Raw genomic sequence first — 6,000 nt, 5'->3', positions numbered from 1 at the left:
GCACTAATTAAAATAACATTTATGTTCCTTGTATAATTAATTACTACCTACATATTTATTACTTAATTTTGTTGTGTATTTAATTGGATGCTATTTATTATTGAGCATTTATTTCTGTGTATTTCTGACGTGTCAGGATCGGTCCTCCATAGCAGGGTGGGAGAGTTATCAAGCACGTAAAGTTTGGTTCAGATGTGAGCATGTACACTGAAGTACAACAACTTCTGGTCATGGCGAAGACTTGATCTCTGACGCCACGCCACGGACACACCCATTGACGAAAACTCGCAAATAGCACAACTTTTCATCTTCAATGCCTTTAGAAGGCACAGCACAAATTTGAAGTCGGTCGGACTAAATCCCTAGGAGGAGTTCGTTAAAGTACGAAGTGTGTAAATCATCCAAAATTTGGACGTAAAATTCAAAATGGCCGACTTCCTGTTGATTTTAGGGCATCGCTCCAAGAGGCTTTTTTGTGCGTCTGGACAAGATACACGTACCACAGAAAATTCGTGCAGTAGGTAAAACGTGCGGCGGGGGCTGCTTCGTTAAAAGTCACTTCCTGTTGCCAGCAGGTGGCGCTATGACTGTCTGTGAATGTCAGCATGTACATGTGTTCAGGGCGGGACTCACATCCTACATGTACAGTTTGGTCCAGATGTGAGCATGTACACTGAAGTTACGACAACTTCCGTGTCATGGCGAAGAGCTGATCTTTGACGCCACGCCACGGACACGCCCATTGACGAAAACTGCAAATAGCACAACTTTTCATCTTCAATGCCTTTAGAAGGCACAGCACAAATTTGAGGTCGGTCGGACTAAATCCCTAGGAGGAGTTCGTTAAAGTACGAAGTGTGTAAATCATCCAAAATTTGACGTAAAATTCAAAATGGCCGACTTCCTGTTGATTTTAGGGCATCGCTCCAAGAGGCTTTTTGTGCGTCTGGACAAGATACACGTACCACAGAAAATTCGTGCACGTAGGTGAAACGTGCGGCGGGGGCTGCTTCGTTAAAAGTCACTTCCTGTTGCCAGCAGGTGGCGCTATGACTGTCTGTGAATGTCAGCATGCATGTGTTCAGGGCGGGACTCCATCCTACATGTACAGTTTGGTCCAGATGTGAGCATGTACACTGAAGTTACGACAACTTCCGTGTCATGGCGAAGAGCTGATCTTTGACGCCACGCCACGGACACGCCCATTGACGAAAACTTGCAAATAGCACAACTTTTCATCTTCAATGCCTTAGAAGGCACAGCACAAATTTGAGGTCGGTCGGACTAAATCCCTAGGAGGAGTTCGTTAAAGTACGAAGTGTGTAAATCATCCAAAATTTGACGTAAAATTCAAAATGGCCGACTTCCTGTTGATTTTAGGGCATCGCTCCAAGGCTTTTTGTGCGTCTGGACAAGATACACGTACCACAGAAAATTCGTGCACGTAGGTGAAACGTGCGGCGGGGGCTGCTTCGTTAAAAGTCACTTCCTGTTGCCAGCAGGTGGCGCTATGACTGTGGTGAATGTCAGCATGTACATGTTCAGGGCGGGACTCATCCTACATGTACAGTTTGGTCCAGATGTGAGCATGTACACTGAAGTTACGACAACTTCCGTGTCATGGCGAAGAGCTGATCTTTGACGCCACGCCACGGACACGCCCATTGACGAAAACTTGCAAATAGCACAACTTTTCATCTTCAATGCCTTTAGAAGGCACAGCACAAATTTGGTCGGTCGGACTAAATCCCTAGGAGGAGTTCGTTAAAGTACGAAGTGTGTAAATCATCCAAAATTTGACGTAAAATTCAAAATGGCCGACTTCCTGTTGATTTAGGCTATGGCTCCAAGAGGCTTTTTTGTGCGTCTGGACAAGATACACGTACCACAGAAAATTCGTGCACGTAGGTGAAACGTGCGGCGGGGGCTGCTTCGTTAAAGGTCACTTCTGTTGCCAGCAGGTGGCGCTATGACTGTGGGTGAATGTCGGCATGTACATGTGTTCAGGGCGGGACTCTCATCCTACATGTACAGTTTGGTCCAGATGTGAGCATGTACACTGAAGTTACAACAACTTCCTGTTTCATGCGAATCATCGACGCCACGGACACGCCCATTGACGAAAACGCGCAAATAGCACAACTTTTCATCGTCAATGCCTTTAGAAGGCACAGCAGAAATTTGACGTCGATCCGACTAAATCCCTAGGAGGAGTTCGTTAAAGTACGAAGTGTGTAAATCATCCAAAAATGGCCTAAAATTCAAAATGGCCGACTTCCTGTTGACTTTAGGCTATGGGTTCTTGAGGCTTTTTTGTGCGTCTTGATACGATACATGTCCCCAGAAAATTTCGTACATGTAGGTTGAACGTGAACGAGGGGCTAATCATTTCCAATTTTCTAGGTGGCGCTAGCGAGTCATTTTGCCACGCCCATGTGCGAAACTTGTAGAATACGAAATTTTTCACCGGTTCTGACATGTTTGCAAATTTTGGTGAGTTTCGAATGTTTAGGCCATGTCATTTGGGCCTACTTTGCAGAAAAAAAAAAAAAAAAAAAATATAAATAATGAGCAATTCAATAGGGACCTCGCACGGTCGTGCTCGGGCCCTAATTAAAGCTGCAAGCAGCGTTGGGCGGGCCCTCGCACTTGTAAGCGCGTCCGCGCGTGAGCCGGCCGAGTTGCACATTCTGGAGCTCTGCCGGTGCGGCTGTGAATTTCCTACGCGGTTCCGACGCCGCATGAAGGTGCTATATGTCACTTCCTGTGTCCCCTATGTGGAGCTACATAGCACTTGCCGCTATGAATATAAATCGGTATTGACGTGTAGATGTCTGCGGGGTGGGAGAGTTATCAAGCACGTAAAGTTTGTTTCAGATGTGACATGTACACTGAACAATAATGTACCCAAACAATAAAATAAATTCCTTTTATATTTCCCTGCCTTGTTGTTTATGTGTACATACAGAGGAAGAATGTGAGAACAGCACACATTTCATCGTTACTGTGTGTTAGAGCATGGGAGAACAGTGGATACTTTAATACAGCCCACACCCCTAATACTGTGTAACTATAACAAGTAGAGAACAGAAGAAAAAGATGTTCTTTCTTTACAACTGTCTGCATAGCTTATTCATATTGTAATGAATGAAAATAAATAGGCCTACTAGGCTCCTCTCTACTTTGACATTTAAGATTAGCTGGTTTGATCCACCTTCATACACATGTGACATTACTGTACAACTTGAGAAAGGTGAGTTGTTTTCTGCTCCAGCCTGCCTAAAAGAAAAGCGTTTTTGGGATTAAATGGACTTTATTAGCTGCTGCAGTGCAGGATGAACTCAGAATAGACCCATTTCTCACCTTATTATTCTAAATCATGCAACGAAGAAGAAGAAATGCATAATAAATCCTGGGACAAAATCTGTCCACAGCATGTAGTCTGATGAACAAGACTTGTGTTATAGCTGACTTGGGCAGTGAAATGTTTAATTTTTTTAATTCATGTGGTCATAGTTGTCCACAACTCAAATCAGAATATAAGAAATGTTTTATACCACCTCAAGAAGGCTTCCTATCAGAAAGGTAGGAAGGTATTTCAAATGTACAACTGCAGTACTTAATCTAAGTAAAGTAATTTCCCTGACATTACGTGTTACGCATGTAACAGGTTTTATACTTCCTGTGAGTATAATCCAATCAATCTTATTTTCATACTGTATATCCGTTGTGTAATTTGATAAATTGTGTTGTATGTGTCGCATCGGGTACTACGCATGCCCTTCAGAGAAGACTCTGACTGCAACATGCGTCTTTGTAAAGAGAGAAACGGACAGAAAAGTCTAACTCTGCCTGTCAGCTCGCTCTGCTCGTTAAAACTGAATTTACCATACAGAATTGAATACGAGTGCACTCCAGATTTAGCTGCAGCCAGCTGACCGTGTGCTTCTCCCTATACCGCAGTTCTGTGTCCATGCATGCAGCAAACTGAAAGCACTGTCTGTCGGAGCGTCTACGTGAAAAGAGAAGGAAGACATTGCTGGTAGTATTGTCTTCAGAGTTGTTAAACACCTCAGCGCACTGAAGGAAGCCATCTGACTGTGTGAGGGGCAAGATCGTTGATGTCTGCAGGCAGAGTAGGAGCTCTCCTGTCTGACTGGTCCACCAATAGCAGAGAAGATGACCCCTTGAGACACAGCCCCTCCTCATTTGCATAATGAGGCAGAAATGCATACAAAAATTTAAAAAGACAGGCAGAAATAAATACCATGGGTGAAAATAAATAAGGTAAATAAATACAAAGGAAGAATAAAACAGACAAAAATATTAAAACACACATAAAAAATACATTAAAAAAATTAGTAATAAATAAAGTTGAATAAACAAATAAGGTAATTATAACAAAGGTGAATAAGTAAAGGCACTAATTAAAATATAAACATTTATGTCTTTGTATAATTTAATTACTACCTACATTTATTTATTACTTATTTTTTGTGTATTTAATTGGATGCTTATTTATTTATTGAGCATTTATTTATTTCTGTATTTATTTCTGACTGTGTCAGGATCGGTCCTCCATACGGGGTGGGAGAGTTATCAAGCACGTAAAGTTTGGTTCAGATGTGAGCATGTACACTGAAGTTACAACAACTTCCTGTGTCATGGCGAAGACTTGATCTCTGACGCCACGCCACGGACAACCATTGACGAAAACTCGCAAATAGCACAACTTTTCATCTTCAATGCCTTTAGAAGGCACAGCACAAATTTGAAGTCGGTCGGACTAAATCCCTAGGAGGAGTTCGTTAAAGTACGAAGTGTGTAAATCATCCAAAATTTGACGTAAAATTCAAAATGGCCGACTTCCTGTTGATTTTAGGGCATCGCTCCAAGAGGCTTTTTTGTGCGTCTGGACAAGATACACGTACCACAGAAAATTCGTGCACGTAGGTGAAACGTGCGGCGGGGGCTGCTTCGTTAAAAGTCACTTCCTGTTGCCAGCAGGTGGCGCTATGACTGTCTGTGAATGTCAGCATGTACATGTGTTCAGGGCGGGACTCTCATCCTACATGTACAGTTTGGTCCAGATGTGAGCATGTACACTGAAGTTACGACAACTTCCGTGTCATGGCGAAGAGTGATCTTTGACGCCACGCCACGGACACGCCCATTGACGAAAACTTGCAAATAGCACAACTTTTCATCTTCAATGCCTTTAGAAGGCACAGCACAAATTTGAGGTCGGTCGGACTAAATCCCTAGGAGGAGTTCGTTAAAGTACGAAGTGTGTAAATCATCCAAAATTTGACGTAAAATTCAAAATGGCCGACTTCCTGTTGATTTTAGGCATCGCTCCAAGAGCTTTTTGTGCGTCTGGACAAGATACACGTACCACAGAAAATTCGTGCACGTAGGTAAAACGTGCGGCGGGGGCTGCTTCGTTAAAAGTCACTTCCTGTTGCCAGCAGGTGGCGCTATGACTGTGGGTGAATATCAGCATGTACATGTGTTCAGGGCGGGACTCTCATCCTACATGTACAGTTTGGTCCAGATGTGAGCATGTACACTGAAGTTACGACAACTTCCGTGTCATGGCGAAGAGTTGATCTTTGACGCCACGCCACGGACACGCCCATTGACGAAAACTTGCAAATAGCACAACTTTTCATCTTCAATGCCTTTAGAAGGCACAGCAAAATTTGAGGTCGGTCGGACTAAATCCCTAGGAGGAGTTCGTTAAAGTACGAAGTGTGTAAATCATCCAAAATTTGACGTAAAATTCAAAATGGCCGACTTCCTGTTGGGTTTAGGCTATGGCTCCAAGAGACTTTTTTGTGCGTCTGGACAAGATACACGTACCACAGAAAATTCGTGCACGTAGGTGAAACGTGCGGCGGGGGCTGCTTCGTTAAAGGTCACTTTCTGTTGCCAGCAGGTGGCGCTATGACTGTGGGTGAATGTCGGCATGTACATGTGTTCAGGGCGGGACTCTCATCC

Source organism: Micropterus salmoides, unplaced genomic scaffold (assembly GCF_014851395.1).
Source record: "Micropterus salmoides isolate LMB-PRFRI ecotype aquatic unplaced genomic scaffold, ASM1485139v1 Ms_hic_scaffold_16, whole genome shotgun sequence".
In the NCBI taxonomy this organism is placed as follows: Eukaryota; Metazoa; Chordata; class Actinopteri; order Centrarchiformes; family Centrarchidae; genus Micropterus; species Micropterus salmoides.
Note: the sequence above shows the minus strand (reverse complement) of the source record.